At 40.9% G+C, this 23,582-nt stretch overlaps 1 long non-coding RNA gene across 1 annotated transcript in view; it reads right to left on the bottom strand.

Moving 5' to 3' along the window:
* Positions 1–17,468, bottom strand: part of LOC127490262 (uncharacterized) — a 55,564-nt gene extending 38,096 nt beyond the window's left edge. The window contains exons 1-2 of the long non-coding RNA XR_007918120.2: positions 17,089–17,468; positions 12,476–12,569 (exon numbers count right to left, since the gene is read on the bottom strand). This is a non-coding gene — a long non-coding RNA (uncharacterized lncRNA). The remainder of the gene's footprint in view (positions 1–12,475; positions 12,570–17,088) is intronic.
* Between the last annotated feature and the right edge of the window lie 6,114 nt (positions 17,469–23,582).

Below are 23,582 nucleotides of genomic sequence, written 5' to 3'. Positions count from 1 at the left end.
GTAAAGCAGATGAACTGTATCTCCCATGGGAAAAATATATTTGTTATATTTTGACAGGCAAATAGATAAATATACTTTATTTAAAAAATAAACACATTTTGAATTCCATAATAAACAAAAATAAAACTGAGCACTCCAACATCAAAATGAGCAAAGGACATGAATTACTCATCTTTAAAGAATAAGTATAATGAATATGAGAAACAAATTAAGGCATGGCCATGTTTAATTTCGTTGCTAATCCAAGAAATACCAATTAAAATCTTAGACACAGAACTAGAACTAATTCCTCCTTTCTTCAATATTGGCAAGAATTCAAACATTGACATTTCCCAGAGGTACTGAGAGTGTCTTTCTTCAGATTAGATGCCGTTACTCTACATCCAATAGAAATGCCCCAAGATTGAGATGTGTTTCCAACACCTCTGCTCAAGTCATCATTTATGCATCAACTCTGCTTATTAGTTTACGCTGCATGTCCTTTGTGAGTTCTGGAACAGTAGTATTTTTAAGCCACTGTCTGGAAAACGTTAGCCTGCTTACAATAAAGATTTCTGATCCTTACGAGATTCATTCTATTATTGACAATATAGCTCAAGATATGCTCTGGCTCCGAAGGACTCACACAATTTCTGGGCTTTCATTTGGAATCCGTCTCATTCATCTCCTGGGCCCCTAGTGTATGGGAGGTGCTTCTCTGCTTTTTCCCACTTTTCATGCTTGTGTTTACAGTCAAGAAAACAGATTTCCCTTTGTTCAATCCTATTTTCCAATGTCGCAGATTTCTCCTGAAAGTCTCTGAGGTCTGGTACAATACACGACCTGAGCTGAGACCTCGTTGTCTTCATTCATTCCGTTGGCTGGCTCCTCACAGGCCAGGGTTCAACATTAAGTCTATTCTTTTCCTTAAGCTGTTTATTTGAGACACTGCCCTCATCTGCTCTTTCACTGCTCAAACACTTGCACTGGTCAGCACTGGGCAGAGCTGAACCCAGGAGGCAGGAACTCAGCCCAGGTCTCCCATGGAAGTGACAGAAACCTAAGTACTCGAGCCATCACCCTTGTATCCCAGGATCTGCGTTAGCAGGAACCTGATGTCGAGCCAGAGCTGGGGATCACTCCGATTTGGGATACAGGCATCTCCGTCAGTGTCTTAACTACTAGCCCAAATGCCTACCCCTTACTCGCAATTTTTAAACCCAAGATGATTGCTTCCAGAGAGAAAAAATGTAAAGGATTTCAGATGATGACGGCATACCGGGAAGGCTAACACTGTTAAACATTCAGGCTAGAAAATGTTCTTGGTGTGAAGGATTTTTCAATCTGGAGTTTGGAGTTAGAAAGCTTATGGAAGAGACACTTGGGTGAAAATGAATTTATTTCCACTTAAAATGATTGATTTTATTGCATTGATAAGTTTTTAAAGAAAAAGTGAAAGTAAAAGCAGTTTGTTACTGATGGGAGGGAAAACAAGGTGCCTTGGGCTTAAAATGGGGTCAAGTGGAGACTCTGCTCTTTGTAACAAGTACTCTTGTGAATTTCTCAGCTGTGTTTTTCCTCCCCACTAAAAAAAAAATCTTTAAATGATTATTTTCAATTCTCAATAGAATCCTCTCCTTAGGACGTCTGATCCCCTCCCCAGCTGGATGAAGTGCTGCCCCTATCATTATTGCACACCACATGTAACTTGCACCAAATGCACTGTATTTTCTTTATCCCAGGACAAGGAAACCCTATGGCTCCCCACTTTCATATCTGCAATGCCTGGTACACTGGTATGTTAGCAGAATTAAAAGAACTGGTAATATAAATAAACATCCATGTAACTGAAAGCTCCCTGAGAAAGAAGGGTTGCCTTATTTTCCTCTGTTAACTGAAATTACAGTAGCACAGCATTCCTATTATGGGAGCCTTATGATTTATATTGCAGATGGCATATCTTTGAATACAAGAAGGGTTTTTATAACTTGTAATGAACACTATAATCCATTTGTCAGAGCATTTTACATTCCAGATTTCAGTGTTAAGGAAAAGCTATATGTGTAGGACCAGCTTTAAAATATGCAACAAGATGAATTTAAAGTAATGTATAAAACTGCATTACAAAGAATAATTAATACCATTAGAATTGCTACTAAGCTGAATTAAGAAGAAGGTACAAGCTGCCATCATATAGAACTACAGCCGCCCTTATTTCCAAAGGCTCATATCCAACTGTTGATACAACTGGGAACTTTCCTATGGCATCCTATTCCTAGAGACCCACAACACTTAACCCATAATCACTTGTACTTGAGCTGGTCCTACACTAAGCATTTAATGGATTCTGTGTACAGTGATCTCACAGATGAGACAGAGAAATGCCTTAAGTGGCTTTCAAAAGTTTGGAGCCTCTAGGCGTGCAGAGCCATTGGTCAAGGTCTAGAATGCCACTACTTTATGGATTCTGGGTGGTGCCCAGGACTGATTCCAGGGCACACAATTCATAAACCCGTCCAGTCTTAATAGAGCCTTCAGATAGCCCTAGGCAACTGTGGGCCGGGGAGTTGGGCGGGGGTGGGGGGAGCAGAATCCAGAAACCACTGCAGTGCCCCATCCACCCCAACCCCACCAGAACACAAGTGGTTAATCGACTGCCATCCCAGTGAGTACTTTTTGCTTAAATTGGTATCTTGGTTTTCTAGGGGCTCGCTGGGCGGCTGACTCCCCCGTTGGCCTGGGTCCTCTGGGGAGGGTAATAGCACAAGTCACAAGTCTGAACCGCAGCCGCCGAGCACTGGGCCCTTCCCATGTTCTGTTGGTGACTTGTTGACAACTATTTGGCAGGGCCTGGGCCCAGTGGAGCCCAGCAGACTCCACTTCAGCTTCTTGGCTGCTGCTATTTCAGGGCTTTCCACAGAACTTTTCCCTACTGTTGATTATACAGAGCAAAGGGGAGAGACGCAGAATGAGATAGGGAAAAAAGCCAGTACATCTAGCATTTGGGAAGGGAGAATTTTATGAAGCAGACCTGCTGCTAATGTTTCTGAATCATCTCGCAATCATAGGACTGCAACTAGGACAGGACCTTAGAGATCTCTCTCTGTTTTACAGATCAGAGATGCTGACCAGTACATTCAAGATCACACAGGCGGTCAGCAGTGGTACTGGGCTGGGACTGTGGACTTCTGGCTACACGGAAGCGTCCCTCCTGTTCTCTGCTGCACAAAAAGCTTAAATGCTGTTCTGTAACCAACCAAAGTGAGATGGAATTCTAGAAATGTGTGTCTCTTTAAAATCTAATTAACAAACATGAAAAGCTGGTACTGTTAATAGGTTCAGTTTTTCTCATAGTAAGTTTAGGCTGTCATTGCAATGGGAAAGATTTAAGAATAAAATTAAGTGCTGCTCTCAAGGCAACCTTGTATAGGAATTCTTAGAGGTACCCACCTACAGTGTGTCTGGATAGAAAAGTCAAGTGCAAGGAAAATGCCTTCCCATTGAATTTATTGTGATGACCATTTCTCAAAATCTGGTTGCTACAAATCCCCCTTTACAACAGTAAATTCCACCTAGCTTCCTGTCCACCAGTACCACAGTCTCCACCCTTTTAAGATATGGAAGAATAGCCAACATAGCGCATGTGCTATGTACTTAATGTTAATAATAAATGACCTCTGATTCCATTGCCCAATTTTCTTCAAAAATGTACATTCTTTTCTAAGAAAATCTTAAGAATCTGGAAGATTTGAGGCTTTGATACTAATGCTGATGGCTGGAGAATGTCCATATAATTTTATTTTTCCTCTTCATAAAGATATTGGAAAACAGTTAAAAGAAGTAGGATTGCCAGATTTAGAAAATAAAAATAAAAGATACTCAGTTACACTTCAGATAAACAATGAATAGCTTTTACTATAATTATGTCCTATGTGAACTTGACACATAGATATACTAAAAATGTTTTGATTATTGAAATTAAAATTTGAGGGTTCTGAATTTTACCTGGCAATGAGAAAGAGAGAGACAGAAACAGAGACACACAGAGACAGGGAAGAGACAGAAAGAAGGAGACAGGAAAGAGGAGAAGGTGCAAGAGGAGAAAAAAGAAGAGAGTAGACTTCAATGATTATAGTAATACCCCCCCTAGAGAAAAAATATCAGACTTCAAGATCAGTTCCCCACACAGTGGTTTGTCCACTTGGGAAAGAGACCCAGAAGAGAGCTTTTTTATTTTTCAGCAAAGTTACACTTAAGTAGCCCGTGATAAAAACACACTGATCACACTTGACATTTTCTTCCATTCTTTATCAGGCCCTCATTCAACACCATTTCATAATTACCCAACAGGCAGGATGATCAATGGTTTGCTCTTTAAAAACTCACCAACCCCTGGGTAGACATTTGGTGCAACAGTTAAAACACCACTTGGGATGTTTGCATCCAGATCAGAGTAATTAAGTTTGAGTTGGCTCCGCTCAAGATTCTAGCTTCCTGCTAATGTGCACCTGCGAGACAGAAGATGATGGTGCAAGTAGTGGAGTCCCTGTCGCTAACATTAGAGACCTAGATTGGGTTCCAGGCTCCAGGCTTTGGCCTGGCACAGCCCTGGTTGTTGGGGGCTTTTGGGGAGTGAACCAGTGGTTCTGCACCTGAGCCATTGTCACCCGAGGCCAGCTCTGATTATTATGAATAATTCCTGGTTTTTATCACTCTGTGTCTTTTTTTTTTTTTTTTTTGACAGGCAGAGTTGACAGTGAGAGAGAGAGAGAGAGACAGAGAGAAAGGTCTTCCTTTTGCCGTTGGTTCACCCTCCAATGGCCGCCGCGGCCGGCTCACTGTGGCCAGCGCATTGTGCTGATCCGAAGGCAGGAGACAGGTGCTTCTCCTGGTCTCCTATGCGAGTGCAGGGCCCAAGGATTTGGGTCATCCTCCACTGCACTCCCAGGCCACAGCAGAGAGCTGGCCTGGAATAGGAGCAACCGGGATAGAATCTGGCACCCCGACCGGGACTACAACCCGGTGTGCCGGCGCCACATGCAGAGTATTAGTTTATTGAGCCGCCGTGCCGGTCTCTGTGTCTTCTTTTTTAAAGGAGCCCAGATCTTTATTATTACTCACAGATGCAGTTATTCCCCAGTCACTTAATGATTTAATGAAACCAAGAATGTGACATCTTGTTCCTATAAAGATCCAGAAATACCAAAGAGGTCTTATTTTGCCAGAGGCTAAAAAGATTTAAAAATGAATCCTAGTTGAGAAATATGTAATAACATAGCAATTTTAGGTCAACAACAGAAAATGTATCCCAAATATGAAAGAATACAGAGATCAATTCTTAATAATATCCCAAGAGAAAAAAACATGATCAGATGTTATACGCTCTGAATTTGAAACAAATGGGGAACAGTCTGAGAGATTGGTTTATAGTTTAACCCTCGGTAGCTTTTAGATCTGGAGGGGAGAAACTGATGCTGTTCTGGAAACAACCACAGCTAACAGAAAATGTTGCAGATGTCTCATGTGTTTCGTTAACCCAAATGGCCCTGGACACCACTGGCCCCTGAGTACAAGTGAGGACATGGTAAGGGTACCAGCCAAGTGACATTGACTCTGAACCTTTACCCACTAAGGCAGGACCTCATCCTTGGGCATTTCCCAGGGGACACATTACCAGTTCTCCCAGATTATCCCAGCTGCTTCACTCTGTGCCCAACCTTTGCCCTATTCCAGGGCTGCCCTGGGCCATGTCCCACTGAAGAGATGCCTTTGGGAAGCTCTGTGCTGGTCTATTGGGAGCGCTCACTTGGGCAAGTCTGACAATGATGCCCACTCAGAGCTGCTGCTCCTTCAGACGACCCCAGTGCTATAGAGCACAGATGAAATACAAGATCCAGGTCCAGGCAGCACACGAGGACCTCGGAGCCCAGCAAGTCATCAGCTCTGAAATGTTGGCCCAAAGCAGCCTTCCTTCCCCAAACCCCAGGTAAGAGAATGAGACATGGCCCCTGCTCTACTGCATGCCGGAAACTGGCCCTTTCCTTTGTTAGATGATGACATGATGTATAATACTAAAGTACAGGAGTCCCCAACACTCCAAAAATATTAACATTTTCATGGTTCTGTCAGGAGAGAGACCACATTCATTTAACTTTTCTATTCTATTCTATGAAGTTTATTGTTAATCTCTTATTATTATACCTAATTCATGAATTGAACTTTACTGTGGTATGTTTGTACTATGTATGAGAATAAACAATACGTAGAGGGTTCAGCACCACCTGTGTTCTCACACACGCCCTGGAACACACCCCCGTGGAGAAGGAGCGGCTGCTGGAACTTCTATCTTCCCCGTCTTGATGCCGTCTCTTCCCTACCACCTGACACAACGTTTGGCACAAATTTGGTGTGGGTAATATTTACAGAACAAATGCAAGCGAGTTTCTGAGGTTTTGCCACTGAATGCCGCCTCATTAACAGCGATGATGATAACGTTGCTCCCGTGTGTTCCGTGTTTACGCACTTACTCTTAGGGAGAAGCTGCTTAACAGACAAGAGAGCTTAACAGACGAGAGACCTGAGGAACACAGAGGTTAGGAAACTTGCCGCGGTCTCTGAAACAGTGAGCCGCAAACCTGGGCTTCGGAACACCAGGCATCTGGTTTCTAAATCGATGCTCTTAGCCTTGTGCCAAATCACTTTCCTCAGAGACTTCCAAGAGGTGTGGTGGAGGATTCCCTCTCCCTCCCTAGTCCTTTCTTGCTTCCGTTATCTTCACCAGAAAGTACAGAGACAACCCCAAGTAATAACAACAATCGCACTCTAGTCCACGTGGAGCCTGGCGGATATATTCTAACACCCCCAGTGGATGCTTGAAATTGTAGGTGGCACCAAATCTTTAAGCACTGTTTTTTCCCATACACACAAACTTATAAGATGCAGCTTACAAATAAGGAATGGTATGAGAACCACAATAATCAACAATAAAAAAGAACAATTAAGGGCTAGGGTTTGGTGCAGCAGTTAAGACTCTGTTTGGGATACTCATACCCCCTATGGGAGCCTGGTTCAAGATCCAACTTCACCTCCAATCCTACTTCCTGTTAATGTGCAACCTGGGAAGGCATCAGGTGAGACTCAAGTATTTGGGCCCCAGCCAGTCATTAGGGAGACCTGGGCTGAGTTCCCAGCGCCTGGCTTTGGCTTGGTCCAGCCTGGCTGTTGCAGGCATTTGGAGAGAAAACCTGTAGCGGGAAGATCTCTCTCTCTCTCTGTGTCTCTCTGTCTTTGTCTCTCTCTCTCTCTCTCTCTCTCTCTCTTTCTCTCTCTCTCCCTGTCCCTGTCTCAGCCTTTCAAATAAAGTGAAAAGAAATAAGAGATTTGATTATTGTTTATAGTCCTTGTCTACACTCTTGAAGAACAATGGTTTTTCTACTTAGTACTTGTTCAATTCTTTATTTAGTGGAGGGTTAAGCCTTTGTTTAGAAAGTAAATTCAAAGTATGTAACTGTAAAAATTAAAAGACAAATAAAAGAAGGAGGAGAGAGAGTGGGAGTGAGGGAAGGGAGGAGGGGGGTGGGAAATATCATTATGCTCATAAAAGTGTATGCATGAAATTTGTTCCCTTCCTGTAAATAAAAGACCTAAATAAGATAAATAAGTAAAAACATACAGTTATAACAAAAGATTTTAACAAAAGATATGAATGTGCTCTCTCCCGTCTCAGGATATCTTGCTATACTATACTGAATTCTCAGACTTCAGGTGACTGGACTGTGGGCTGCAGCTCAGCACTACAGTCATGCCCTCTTTTCCTTTCTTCCGCCTTCCTCCCCCTTCCCTCCCTCCCTCCCTTTCCACCCCTCTTACCTTCCTTCCTTCCCACTCACATCCACCATGTCAGGCCTAGGTCAAGCACCGAACTACCAGCCTAAGAATCTGACCTTACCTCAGAACCATGGTCTAGGGGCCAGCACAGTGGCATAGCGGGTCAAGCCGCCACCTATAGTGCCAGCATCCCATATAGATGCCAGTTCGAGTCCCAGCTGCTCCACTTCAATCCAGCTCTCTGCTATGGCCTGGGAAAAGAGTGGAAGATGGCCCAGATCCCTGGGCTCCTGCACCCACATGGGAGACCTGGAAGAGACTCCTAGCTCCTGGTTCCTGGCTTTGGATCAGTGCAGCACCGGCAGTTGCAGCCAACTGGGGAGTGAACCAGCAGATGGAAGACCTCTCTCTCTCTCTCTCTGTCTCTCTCTGCCTCTCCTTCTCTCTCTGTAAATCTGACTTTCAAATAAAATAAACAAATATTTAGAAAAAAAAAAAAAGAACCATGGTCTAATGAGAAGAGAACAACAACCAGCACCATTAACCATTTAAGCTACATAAGCAAGGCCCTATAGGAGCATCTGGTATACCTCCATGCAGATAATTCTGGCAGAGAAAAAGCCAGAGGCTAGTTGGAAACTGAGTTCATGAGCAAATTAGACAAAAGATGTCTGGGCCTAAATCAAGACTGACTCTGACTCTTGGGGCTGCAGCTAAAAATGTGGCTACTCGGCTCACCAGTAGGAGATACGTGGAGCCAGATGTTCCCAAGGAGTAGGTCAAAAGAAAGCCTAAGACTTGCTAGGTTTCGAGTAAACTCCAACAGGCTTTTCAGCAAGGACCAGGATAAGGAAAAACGACCACATAAACAAGTAATGGAAGGGGGGCAAGTTAGTATAATGCCAAGCAGCGCCATTTATCATTCTTTTGGGAGAAATTTTTGAGGACAAAGTTAGATTCTGTCTTGCTCTGGTATTTGTTTTGTGTGTGTTTATGTTTAAGGAAGGCCATAGGATACATATACGATGAGTCCATCAGTGGAGCACAGAAAGCTGGAAATGCACAGTCCCAGCCAGAGGTCACCCCAAGGCCTGGGAATGCGGTTGGAAGGAAAGTGGAAGAGCCCAGTTCTCATCACTACTCGTTAAGAGAAGGCCATGTAATTCCACAGAGCAAGTCTTCGAAATCACAAGGCCTCGTGGGACCGGCTTTATGATCTCATAGCAGTGTGACCTGGGGCCAGTCATATCACCTTTTGGACACTCTTCTCATCTGTAAAGTGGAAATGACAATTCAGTGTGCTTCATGGGTTTTTCTGTAATAATTAAGGGACATCACACCTCTCAGTAACCTGCCTGGGGTTAGATCTGTGATGACGGCAGCAGCTATCCCTGGTGTGGTGGTGATGTTGTAGTCAGGGTGAGATGTATTTGGAAAGAGAAGGGAGTAGTTCTTCATGATTTAACTGCTGCTGTCTTCATCTCTCTATTTAAGTAAGTGTAATAACTCACTCTAAATAAAAAAGTAACTAATACACTTAGGCAGAAGTCCTTGCCCGTTCTCAAATGCCAGTTTTCAATAGGAACTTTAACCCATATAACTGTTTTTGGCAAGATCTGTGGGAGTTAATCTCCAGAACATTGGTTTCAAAGTTTTGGTGACATGGCCTGAATATCTCCAATCTCTTCTTAATAAGGTTAGACACTATATTTAAATCTTCACTGGACCCGTGGATATTTCCTGCTTGTCAAGATAAAGCATTCTTAATATTTCTCCCATCAGTACCCATGAAGCATTGGTTTTCAGTCCTGGGACTGCTAACCCTAAAATTTGGAGCTCTGTCTCTTGGATCATTGGAAGAAACATTGTCAGAAAGTTCTCCAAGGACATACCAAAGCTGAATGAAGTGTCCTTGCCACTGGGGGAACGTGTGAGAGCACTGTGCAACCTGGGGTCTCCTTAGCAGCAGTTTGATTCCCTCATCTCTACCAAGGGTGCTGGTGACCCTGTGACCACCCCACCACCATCATCGCCAGGCCTGAGCAGGAAGAACTGCAGGAGGCACCAGTCAGAAAGACTGTGCCTGGAGAGTCACAGCAGAGTCTGACTCCATCATTCTCCATGAAATCACTAGAACTCAAACCATGATGACAGGGAGGAGAAAGCTAAGGTTGGGAAAAGGAACCAGAAAGGAGAAGGTAGCTATTCTGAAGAATTCAGTCTCATGCATTCCTAAGCAAGGAAGTAGCAAATTCCTTAGTGAGCAGATGCTATTAACAATCTCTTTAAATGTGATGCTCTAACTCAACATGACAGAGGGCGTTTGGCATGGACTGCACATCCTGTCACCATTTATTTTGGAGTTATAAGAGGTTTCTGACTCAAAAACTAACTGAAAGCCTATTTCCCCGTTGTCATAAATCAAATCATCCTACTGATCTCAGTAGAACTTGAGCCCAATCCAAGAGTTGCATGCAAAACAGAAAGAGATAGATAGCCTTGGAACAGTGAAGGTATCTGCTGCAGAAGAAGTGAGTGAAGGTGCAGGGCTCTCCAAAGGATTTGCAGGAAATTCCCAGAGGCTAGGAAGGCCCTTGAGTTATCGGACAAACTCTCGCCATTTCAACCTCCTCCAAGTGTCTGTTCAGAATGTTTGCATGCCCACGGAATAAAATACAGCAGCCTGTAAGTGCTGGAGGTCTTCTTGTGGATCACTGAGAGCTGCAGCCCCAGGTAGGCACAGAACAGTCCTGTGCTCCTTTATATGCCTTTGCAGTCAGAGCCTGATGAGGACCGGTGAGCCTCTGGAGTGGCTAGTTCTGGCACAGAGCAGGCTTTCTTTTCTTTTTTCTTTTTTTTAACTTTTATTTAATAAATATAAATTTCTAAAGTACAGCTTTTTGGATTACAGTGGCTTCCCCCCCCCCATAACTTCCCTCACACCTGCAACCATCCCATCTCCTGCTCCCTCTCCCATCCCATTCACATCAAGATTCATTTACAATTATCTTTATATACAGAAGATCAATTTAGTATATATTAAGTAAAGATTTCAACAGTTTGCACCCACACAGAAACACAAAATGTAAAGTACTGTTTCAGTACTAGTTATACCATTAATTCATATAGTACAACACATTAAGGACAGAGATCCTACGTGGGGAGTAAGTGCACAGTGACTCCTATTGTTGATTTAACAATTGACACTCTTATTTATGACGTCAGTAGGCTGTTGTCATGAGTTGCCAAAGCTATGGAAGCCTCTTGAGTTTGCCAACTCTGCTCTTATTTAGACAAGGTCATAGTCACAGTGGAAATACTCTCCTCCCTTCACAGAAAGGTACGTCCTTCTTTGCTGGCCCATTCTTTCCACTGGGATCTCACTCACAGAGATCTTTCATTTAGGCTTTTTTTTTTTTTTTTTTTTTTTTGCCAGAGTGTCTTGGCTTTCCATGCCTGAAATACTCTCATGGGATTTTTAGCCAGATCCGAATGCCTTAAGGGCTGATTCTGAGGCCAGAGTGCTATTTAGGACATCTGCCATTCTATGAGTCTGCTGTGTATCCCGCTTCCCATGTTGGATCATTCTCTCCCAATTTTAATTCTATCAGTATTAGCAGACACTAGTCTTGTTTATGTGCTCAGTTTGACTCTTAATCCTATCATTATGATCAATTGTGAACTGAAACTGATCACTTTGACTAGTGAGATGGCATTGGTACATGCCACCTCGATGGGATTGAATTGGAATCCCCTGGCACGTTTCTAACTAACGTTTGGGGCAAGTCCGATTGAGCATGTGCCAAACTGTACATCTCCTCCCTCTCTTATTTCCACTCTTATATTTAACATGGATCACTTTTCAGTTAAATTTAAATACCTAAGAATAATTGTGTGTTAAATAAAGAGTTCAACCAATAGTATTAAGTAGAACAAAAATAATAATATTAAAAGGGACCGATCAAGTCACTGTTTCTCATAGCGTCCATTTCACTTCAACAGGTTTCCTTTTTGGTGCTTGGTTAGTTGTCACTGATCAGGGAGAACATATGATATTTGTCCCTTTGGGACTGGCTTAATTCACTCAGCATGATGTTTTCCAGATTACAGAGGAGGCTTTCAGTCAGTGCTTGATGTTGACTCACTCATCATGCCTGTCCAGGGGTTTGCTAAATTTGACTTCAAAAGTTTATTCATTTTGTTTGTCCATCAGTTCTTATCACTGTTAAGGCATTTCTTTCAAAACCATTAAATTTTCCCTGCCTTCATTATTTCATATCCACATTTTTCACAAAGCCACAAGCACCACCCCTGTGCTTTTACAACATCCATATTTATGTATTTATGCCATATATCACATTATGTTGTGTTGACCTTGGCTTATGTCTACTACCCTTCAAACAGTGAACTCCTTAGCAAGGAGAGAGGCAGGACTTGGTCTTGTTGTTCATTGTCACCCAGTGCCTAGGGTAGTTGACAGGATTTTGAAAGTATCCAGGAGATACATACTACATAAAGTCTACAATCAAAGGCAAAGCTTTGTGTGTCTGAAGCATTTAAACAGACACCCATTAATTCTAAGACTCAGGGAAAAAGGTATTCTATTTTCTCTTATGATTCAGAACTATGTAGTGTAATTTGCATGAGATAAACTACATTTAATGCTTACCTTCACTTCCTGTTATGTTCTGAGCACTTCGGGTTTATGATGCAAGAAAACACAAGTGTCTTCCTCCAACTTCCTGCAAATATCTGTTGAGTTCCTGTAATTGGAGGACATCATCTCAGGAGCTATCAGGAGCCAAGGAGAGAGATGGACAGACAGACCAAGTTGCCATTCTCATTAAGCTCAAAATTATAGTGAATGGGAGACAAGCAATAAGCAAATGATAAAGGAAATGTCAGAAAATAGTAAATGTTCTGAAGACAGTAAAATAAGGATATGATTGAGAGACCCCATTGGGCCGCTGCAGAATGGACACTCAAGGAAAGGTGGTTGAAGGAGATGGCATTTACTCTGAGAGCTGAATGAACCAGGAAAGTTAGAACCTGTACCTAAGCAAGGGGAGAGCATTCCAGGTAGAGGGGACAGGCTGTCACCCATCAAAGCTGGAAACATGCTTGGCTGACCAAAAACAGAGACCTTCTTCCTTTGCGGGGAGCTGCTGATCTGCAGACTGTCATAGGTTACCCTTAGGGAGCAGACTTCAGGTGTACGTCACTAAGTGTAACTACAGGAATCTTGGCTCCACCAAAGATCCCATGATAAGGAAAATGAAACATATTCACTGAGCCAGGTGTCAAGCATTTATGTTTAGGAAGGCATAATTTGGCTTATGCCAAATTATGATGCCTCTAGATCATCAATAACCTTTACAATCTTTTCTACTCCCAGTACTGTAATATTGGAATTATCATCTTTCTTATTTCCTGTGCATGCTTTTGCACACACACACACACACACACTCATAAACAGCTTTAGAAAAGTGTGGTTTTCTTTGAGGACCCTGATTACATTTCTGTTAATTTTTTTTTTTATTTTTGGCTTATGGTTTACATAATACAGAAGCAAAGAGATTCTGGAATCGCTTGCACACTTGGAAGCAAAAGTGCTCTACATATTTATGTTAAATTAAACTCTTTCTGGCCGATCAGTCCAATCAGGAGTTTTTCTCATAAGTGAATTTCCCTGGGAAGCAGCAGTTGGCCTGTGGCCCCAAGTGCAAGCAATGCTGATGAGCGTTCTCCTCCAACTCCCTCCCAGGGCCCCCTGGGATTTGCTCCTTCTGAGCCTGCAGCTGTCCTTGGCCTGTGCTGCTCTGGGTGAGCAGGGGCTGAGGGCCCACCCCATAGTGCTCAGGGCATGCTATGCCTTTCCTCAGGGAGACACAGAGCCACCAGAGTTTAGTATTACTAAAAGGTCAAGTTTGTGTTTCTCACCCATAAGCGTCTCAAACAAAAGCCTATGGAGAATTTTTTAAAAATTGTTTTTTATAAAGAGCTCATCAACGTGTATAAGATGAGAAGAACTAGTGGGGTTCTTTCCCGCATTTTTTTCATTTAATCTTTGCAACCATTCTGTGAAGTAGTTATTACCTATGCTTTGTGGAAAAGGAAAGAACAGCTCAGAGAGGCTATGGGAAAATACCTCAGGTCACACAGCTAACTACTTAGTGTTTGAGTGGGGATTTGAACTGAGATCTAACAAAGAAATCCACTTCTTTTTGCTTCAGGATGCAGCTCAAGTTTCAAAGGGAATTTTATCTGGGCTCACCTATGTATGTCATCCCAGAGACAAAGGGCATAGTCTGATTCCTCGTTGCTTGGTAGGATTGTGCTTGCCCTGAAATTTCAGTAATTTGATTGCTAAGAAATACCTTGACCCAATGACAGCAACCATTCGGAAGGGGAACATGAGAAATAGTGAAGGTAGAGACAAAGGCAAGGCAGGGAAGAGAGAAAGAACAGTAAAAGCTCACAAATGTGGAGCTCCTACTAATCCTAGATGCTGTGCTGGGCGTGGGATCCTGCTAAAGCTCCCAATCCCTGAGCCTTCACCTTAAATGCCGTAGAGATTACCCAGCGACTCGAGAAAAGCAAGTCCATGGAAAGTCCCAAATGCTAACAACGAAACAAACAGCAACTCAGTGATTTTTCTCTTGACAATGCCAGAGATTAAAATTCCCCCTGGAGAGCAGGTTTACTGCTCTTGGGCGCCTCTCTGTGGCCACCTGCAAAAGCACATCTGGGAGTTTGGGACTTCGGAGGAACCATCCAAATATAAAGGGCATCACGCTAAGTGAAATAAGCCAGTCCCAGAAGGACAAATACGAAGGGGTCTTCAGAGAAGACAAATATCATATGTTTCCCCTGATCTTCGGCAACTAGTAGAGTGCAAAAAATGTAACGTATATGAGCGAAATTGGCATTTTGAGATTTGATTATTGTTTACAGCTTTTGTCGCTACTGTTGTGGAACAGTGTTTTTTTTCAATTCATTACTTAGTTGAGAGTTAATCATATGATTGTAAATTAAAGTATGTCATTGTAAAAATTAAAAGAAAGAGTAAGGAAGGAAGGAGGGGGTGAGATGCTATTTCTATATATGAAATACATAAAATTTGTTTATCTTATATAAATTTTAAAAATTGGGAAAAAACTAAAGTTCATGGAAAATGTGTGTTATGCAAAAACTATGCAAGGATTTAACAAAATGCTCAACTTCTTAAAAAAAAAAGAACAAAGATGGAGACATCCCCATATCTGAGTTCAACACTTACTACAGAGCTATAGTAATCAAAATAGCATGGTACTAGCATAAAAACAGATGCTTAGGGCAATGGAAAAGAATAGAGAACTGAGAAATATGCCTATGCATCTATAACAAATGATGCTATGGTGTATACCAAAAGCATACAACATAGAAAGGGCAAACTTCAGTAAACCATGGTTGGAAACCTGGAGATAGATAGATAGATAGATAGATAGATAGATAGATAGATATGACTGAATGTTGACACACATGCTCTTCACCTCTCACCACTTACAAAAATTAACTCAAAATGGATCAAAGGGATAAATGTAAGACCTGAAAATATGGAACTACTGGTAGAAAACACAGGAGAAACACTGTAAGAGAGTAGTACAGGCAACTGTGATCATAACAAATGGAATCATAAGAAATTCAGAAACTTTACACAGCAAAGGAAATGATCAACAGAATGATGAGACAACTGAGATATGGGAGAAAATGTCTTGAAATTATTCATCTGGCAAAAGGTTGGTATTCAAAATATATAAGGAACTTTTTAAAATCAATGAAAAAACACACAAATAACCCATTAAAAATGAGCATATGATCCAAATAGCTATTTCTTAAAGGAAGATATACAAATAATCTAAAAGTATTAAAAAAAATAAAAGCTCAATATCATTAGGCATCAGGGAAATGCAAATCCAAACCACAGTGAGATATCTCATCCCAGTTATAGTGACTATTACAAAAAAGATTTTTAAAACCCCAAATTCTGGTAAGGTTATGCAAAAAGGGGACTCCCATACACTGTTTTGGGCCTGTAAATAAATACAGTCATTTTGAAGAACAGTATTGAAGTTCCTCAAAAACTAAACATGGATCTACCATACAAGCTACCTATCCCAATTCTGGAAATATATCCAGAGATGACCTCAACGTATGAAAGCAACACTTGCACACCCATGTTAACTGCTGCACCATTCACAATGGATAAGATATGAGAAGAGCCAAGATGCCCATCAACAGATAAATGATAAAGGAGATGAGGTATATACACCAACTCTAATTTTATTCAGCCAGCAAAAAGAATGATATCCTATTATTTGCCTCAAAATTGATGGAAATGGAGGACATCGTGTTAAGTAAAATAAAAGTCAGACTTGGAACAAGTAGCACATGTTCTTTTTCACAAATGAAATTGAAAAACAAAAAGTATGAAAGTATGAATATAGAATAGTGGTTGCTAAAGGTTAGGAAGGGTCGGGAGTAGATGGGGATACCATGAGATTGTAAGATAGAAAGGCGTGTGCTATTGTTCTATAGCACAGTGGAGTGACTAGCCTTATACTAGTATATTTTATGAGCTAATGGAAGAGAGGAACTTGAAGGCACTAAATAGTAATGAAGAAATGACAAAAGGAGGGAAATGTTAGTTGCCCTGATCTTATCAGTGCACATTGTTTGCATCCCATAAATATGTACAATTATTAACTATGAATCAAAGATTGAAATATTTAAAGAGAAGGAAATACTAACCAAAATGATCTATTACACATTCAATATATAAGTTGAATTATCATACTGTACTCCACAAATATGTTTGCAATAAAATACATTAAGAAGATCACAGATCAGAAAAAGAGAAATTAGGTGAGGCCTTGGTTCTACTTTCTCTTTAGAAGAAAAACCCCGAGTCTAGGGGTATGATGATGTCAAAATAAAGAATCCTAAAATCATGTTTTCCAGTGTTAGTTCATCATCCTAACAGGCATAAACAAAAAGGGATTTATAGTATACAAAAAAATCACTGGCAAATTGGAATATTTCTCCTGGAGGCTAGCCAATGAGTTAAAAATTCTGTAAGTTCATGATTTCAAATGTTGGTATATTATTTGTTGAAATATACTCAAGAGCATAAAGAAACTTTTTAAAGAAAATAGATCACTTAACTGAATCTTGTTTTTAATACACTGATATTAATTTCTGTCTGCATTAATGCAATTTATACATAAAAAGCAAGCAACTTACAACCATGATCACATCAAGACAATATGTTCATTTGTAAGGAAGCCTTGTCCTTCCCTGAAAGAATTGCAGCTCTATCTGTACATACACGCACAGGAGGAGTTTCTTGACACTGTTGCGTGTTGCTTGAAAGCTGAACTAGTTGGTCTGGTCAGTCTCAACTATGGCTACACGTTAGAATTCCTGGGAACACTTTTTAAAACTTGTGATAATAAACCATACTGCAAAAGAATCAAGATAGTATCCATGTGGATTTTGAGCTGGAGTGGAGAGTTATTTGCCTCTAAAACAACTCGTATTTTAAAACAATTTGAGTCCATGAAGGCAACTCCTTTCTGTGGTGGAATGAGAAGGCCATGCCAAGATGGATGCTGGCAAGTGAGCATCAGTTACTCAGGAATGACTTTGAAACCCACCTGGCAACGGAGCCTGCCTGGCAACAGGCTGTGATTGGATGGCTTCAGATATTGCCTGGCAAGACTGTGATTGGTTAGGGCATAAACCGCCCCTTGATCGGATTGGCTATCTTGGCTGTTTAAGCCACTGTACCAACTGAAATAAACGACTCTGTGGGCTGCTTGCCTCTGGCTCACTTTCACCCGACTCCCAGGGTCTGTGTGGTGACTCCGTGCTTCTTGCCCCCACCACACTGCTCCTCTCAGAACGAATCCACCTCAACTCCCTTCCAGTGTGGGACCATAAAATTTCATACAAAGTAAGATTCTCCAGAATAAATCAGAACATATGTTCTCGCTAGTCATGAACCACATTTTAAGGTTCATGCTTTAGCCAGTGCTGTGGCTCAAAGGCTAATTCTCTGCCTAGCGGCGCCGACACACCAGGTTCTAGTCCCAGTCGGGGCACTGGATTCTGTCCCGGTTGCCCCTCTTCCAGGCCAGCCCTCTGCTGTGCCCCGGGAGTGCAGTGGAGGATGGCCCAAGTGCTTGGGCCCTGCACCCCAAGGGAGACCAGGAGAAGCGCCTGGCTCCTGCCTTCGGATCCTTTCTTTAATTTGATCGATTTTACTTTTTGTCTATAAAGTTTGGAATTGATATATTCTATTTCTATTCTTTTCCTAGTTATTTAGAGATTTTTCCATGAACTTAACTTTTCAATATCAAATTATAATTTATATAGTTACCTTCTTGCAATCATAAGTATTTTATAATACTTCAGTTCCAGTTTTCTATCTCACTCCGATTCCCACCATTATTTGAAATATTATAAAACATTTATTAACACCTGCTTTTCTGGCTCTGAATTTTATTCATTATTATTTCTATCCTAATTATCATCATTATTATTATCCTATAGTTATAATTTTTAATTTGCTCTCATGTTTACTATTTCTTTGTTCAACATTTCTTAATTCCCTCCTTCTTGTTTCATTCTCCTTTCTAAAGCACATCTTTGAGATATTTCTGATGCTAGCTAGTTAAGGGTGAATACTCAGTACTTGATTGTTTAAAAATATCTTTTATTTAACCTTTGTTCTTTTGTGACATTCTATCTGGGTATAGAATTCAAACTGGATGTTCTGTTTCTATTTTCAGAATACTGTTTTTATAGTTCTTTTTCTGATTTTAAAGTGTAAATGATCAAATAATGTGGAAGACAAATCTGCATGACTACAAGTTCACATACTTTTTACCAAGTCATTGCACTTCTATGAATCTATATCTGTAGATTCATAGAATGACCTTTGAACATCATCACATTGCCCCAGATTTTCCAACAATTTCTTTCCTCACTCAAAGTGAAAGGCATAGCCTAACACAGGCCCACCACGGCCATCAAGCCCATCAGCTTGCTAGGCTTTGCTTTGTCTCTTGTTGTTCTCTTCCTCACCCACTTTACTCCATCTTGGGGGATTTGCTGTTGTTTCTATCTTGAAATTAACTACCAAGATATCTGCATGGTTCAGTTAGTTATCTTCTCAGGAAGATGCTCCCTTAAAATGGCCACCATCACCACCAACATTATTTCTCTCCAATATCCTGGTTTTTTTTTTTTTCTCAACAAAACTGATTGCTTTTTGACATACAATATTTTACTTGTTTGTTTCTTGTTTATCTATTCTGCCCGTGCTCTCTATTATGCTGATTAGATTAGATTCTCCTTAAGGATGCAGGGTTCATTTTATTGTGTCCACAAGTCCTAAAAGAGTGCTGATTCACCAATAGTTGTTAAATGAATAAAACCATGTATGTGCATACAGGCAAAGTGATGTGTGTGTGATGGTTTGTTTTTTATAATTCTCTGCAGTAACAAAAAAATTAGAAACAATTTGTGATAGTTAATTTTACATGTCAAATTGACTGGCCTAAGGAATGTCCAGAGAGCTGGTAAAACATTATTTTTGGGTACGTTTGTGATGGTGTTTCCAGAAGAGGTCAAGATTTCCACTGGTGAACTAAGTAAACAGAGGGTCCTCCCCAGTATGGGTGAACATCACTTGCTACATTGAAGATCTGAATAAAACATTGAATTAGAAAAAGGATGACTTTCCTATTTCTGTTTGAGATAAAGTGAAAGAGTTACACCGAGAGAGGAGAGGCAGAGAGAGAGAGAGAGAGAGAGAGAGAGAGAGGTCTTCCATCCGATAGTTCACTACAATTGGCCACGATGGCTGGAGCTGCTCTGCTCCAAAGCCAGGAGCCAGGTGCTTCTCCCGGGTCTCCCACGTGGGTGCAGGGGCCCAAGGACTTGGGCCATCTTCTACTGCTATCCCAGGCCACAGCAGAGAGCTGGATTAGAGGTGGAGCAGTCGGGACTAGAACCGGCGCCCATATGGGATGCCGGTGCTTCAGGCCAGGGCGTTAACCCACTGCACCACAGCACCAGCCCTGGTACTCAGGTTTTTTTTAACTCAGACCAAAGTTGTACCGTCATTTCCTAATTCTCAAGTCTTCAGATTTATACTGAAGATTCAGACTGGCTTTCATCGCTGTTCTTCAGCTTTCAGTCAGCAGATTGTAGGACTTCTTGGCTTCAACAATCACACAAGCCAATTTGTACAATAAATCTCCTCTTACAATATATACATTCGTTTTTTTAAAAAAGATTTATTTATTTTGTGAAAGGCAGAGTGACAGAGAGGGAAGGAGTTGGAAAGAGAGATCTTTCATCTTCTGGTTCACTTCCCAAAGGGCTGGAACAGCCATAGCTGGGCCAAATAGAAGCCAAGATCCAGGAATTCCATATCGGCCTCCCATGTAGGTGGGACTTAAGTTCTTGAACCATCATCTGCAGCTTCCCACGGAGTAGGATTGGAAGCAAAGCAGCCAGGACTTACACCAGCACTCTGAAATGAAATGCAGGCATCACAAGCAGCAACGTAACTCACTGTGGCACAACAACTATCCCCTGCCTTAGCATTTTTAGGCTGTTCTAACATGATACCATAGGCTGGCTCGTTTATAAATGGACAAAAGCTTATTTGTCAGTTCTGGAGACTTGGAAGTTCATGATCAAGGTGTAGGAAGATCAGTGTCTGATGAGGGCCCACTTTCTTCCCCTGAATGGCACCTTCTTGCTGTGTCCTCTTTGGTGGAAGTCACAAGGCTGCTCCCTGGAGCCTCATTTATGAGGGAACTGATCCCATGCAGGAGGACTCTTGCCTGCATGGCTAATTCTCTCCTAGAGGTCCACTCCAGATATCATTATATTGGCATATTAGGAATCTCAGAGAAACAGAATCTTATCGATTGTATCCACAGCTCCGAAAAGAGTGCTGACTTATAAATAAGCATTGAATGAATGAATTCATAAATGGGCATATAGACAAAATGATGTACCTACAGTGGTCTTGTTCTGCTGAATTCCTTGCAATAGCAAAAGTTTAGAAACAACCACATTGATTCTGTTTCTTCAAGAATCCTAACTAATGCACAATCTAACTTTCTATGAAAACCATCTGGACAAATTATTGTGCTGTGGCTATGCAACAAGATATGATGGAATATTTCCTCATGTGTTTTAATCTCCCTCTATTCTTTTCATTATATTTATGCTCCTATGCTACCACCAAATAAGTGCTCAGATTCTCATTTAATTCACCAGTCCTCTTCTTCAGTTGTATCTAACGCAGTTACTCAATATTATATTTATTTACTGTATTTTTAATTTCCATTTCTGGAAATTCCATTTGATTATTTTTTCAAAATGTTTACTCATTATTACACAGTATCTTACTCATTACTCATGTTTTTTAATTTTTGATTTTTTGTATTTATTTATTTTAAACATATTTTATAGTCATTTTCTGATAATTCTATTATTTCAAGCCTCATTGAGCTCAGTCCCCACAAAGGAAACTGTTATCTCTGCTTATGCTCATGATGGGTTGTTTATTAGTGTTTTGTGATTTTTGGATTATTTTTCTTTTTAATCTATTATTTGTTTATTTTTAAATAGTTGCTTGTGTTCATTTACATGAAAAGAAGAGTGACAGAAACAGAGAAAGAGATTTCTCATCTGCTTGTTCTCTTCCCAAATGCCCACAACAAACAGGACTGCCAGGCCACAGCCAGTAGCCCAGATAGTCTAGTGTCTAGAACTAAGGTCCAGATAGCCCAGACTCCTTTCAGGAATCCCACATGGGCGGCAGGGGCCAAAGCCTTTGAGCCATAACCTGCTGCCCCCTAGAATGCATTAGCAGGAAGCTGGATCAGAAGCGGGGTAACCAGGACTCAAAAAGGCACTCCAATATGGGGTACGGGCATCCCAAGCAGTAGTCTAACCCTCTATATCACAATGCCCATTAATATCTTCGATTAATTCTTCCTTGTTAGAAACTTAGAAACTTGTATTGAATTTTGTGTCTGATACTGAGATGCCAAAGAGGTATTAAAAACAATGGGCCTTGCCTTTATTTTCTTGGAGTTCTTGAACTAAGCAGGTACTGCACTTTGGCTCCCTCCAAAGCTGTAAGAGATTAAGCCTATAGTTGCACGTCTTAGGGGAGAGCTTCTGTGCCAACCACAATCCTTGCAGGTGAAAATGTTTCTTTGTCATCTCCTCATAGCAGTCTCTACAGAATTTTTCATCTTCTATTCTGCATATCTGCTGAAGACTGTAAATTTTTCATGAAGACCTAAGTACTTATTTCCTATCCCTTCTTGGCTGTTAAAATATCATTTCCTTGCTTATTGAGTTATCAAACAAGACTACAGCTCTGTACTGTTAGCTCAAACTCACTATTCTGGTTTTTAATTCTTCTTTATTTTGACTAATGGGCATTCCCATTATTATGACATATTTTCAATCAAAAATGTTCTTTTTAATATCCTGCAAAATTTCCAGGTGTTTCATAATAGGACAGTATTTGGGATCTCTGATTCACCACATGATTAAAAATGGAAAGGATAATATATAATTAAGACTCCATTTTGACCAAATAGATGATATTGCTTAACCTAGTTTAGGAAGTAGTTAGGAAGTGAGATTTGAAAGCCGAGTCAAAAATGTTTTATTTGCATCAATAACCTCATTTTCCTTTTTGAGAGAAATAAACAAAAAGAGTCACTTCTAAATATTCTCATGGAGAAGCAATTTCTAAATTTCTTTGACTCAATAATCACAGTGTTTAGCCCTCAAGACACCCAACATTTATCTTTGACTTTTCTGTTTATATCACTCTACTCAACCCCTTGATCAGAAAACCCCATTGGTCTTATCTCTGAAACAGAACTTGATCTGGACATTTTATTTTTGAAACATTTTATTTTACTCATTTGAAAGACAAAGTGACAGAGAGAGAGGGAGAGGCAGAGAGACAAAGAGATCTTTCATCTTCTGGTTCACTTCCCATTTAGGTCTCAATTTGGTCCCAACAGCTGAGGGTGGGCCAAGAAGAAGCCAAGGGCTTGGAACTGGTCTCCCATGTAGATGCAGGGACCCAAGAACTTTGGCCATCATTCTCTGCCTTCCCAGGCACATTAGCAGTGAGCTGGGTCAGAAGTGGAGCAGTAGGGAATGGAATTGGTGCTCTGAAATGGGATGCCATTACCGCTTGTGTCTCGACCTGGAAATCTGAAACCCCAACCACTAACACTATAATCCAAGTTACCATTATCAGCAGACTGGACTTCAGAGCCTTTGACATTATTGCTGTTTTTACTCTTGCTCCTGGTATCCGTTCTCTGTATAGCCACAATAACATAGATCACACCCTTAAGCTAAGCCTGTGATTTCCCATATGCATAGTAGACACCCAACAAATATTTGCTGGATGAATAAATAATTTTGTTCAATAGTTGTTGGTTTCGGATATAGTCTTGCTGGTAGACTATAAAGGCCACAAGTGCAGAAATTCTATTTTTAACATTTATGTGTTTAACAACTACCATATTTCTTGGTGCACCAGAATTTACAAATAAATACATTTTTAATTGTATAAAATATTGTAAATCTTTACCCCAATACCATAAATAAACAAAAGTGGATGTATCCAAATCACATTGTCTTGAAAATGATAGAAAATAAACTATCCTCGC

Source organism: Oryctolagus cuniculus, chromosome 2, assembly GCF_964237555.1.
Source record: "Oryctolagus cuniculus chromosome 2, mOryCun1.1, whole genome shotgun sequence".
In the NCBI taxonomy this organism is placed as follows: domain Eukaryota; kingdom Metazoa; phylum Chordata; class Mammalia; order Lagomorpha; family Leporidae; genus Oryctolagus; species Oryctolagus cuniculus.
The sequence above is the reverse complement of the archived record's forward strand: the minus strand, read 5'-3'. Positions and strand labels throughout refer to the sequence as shown.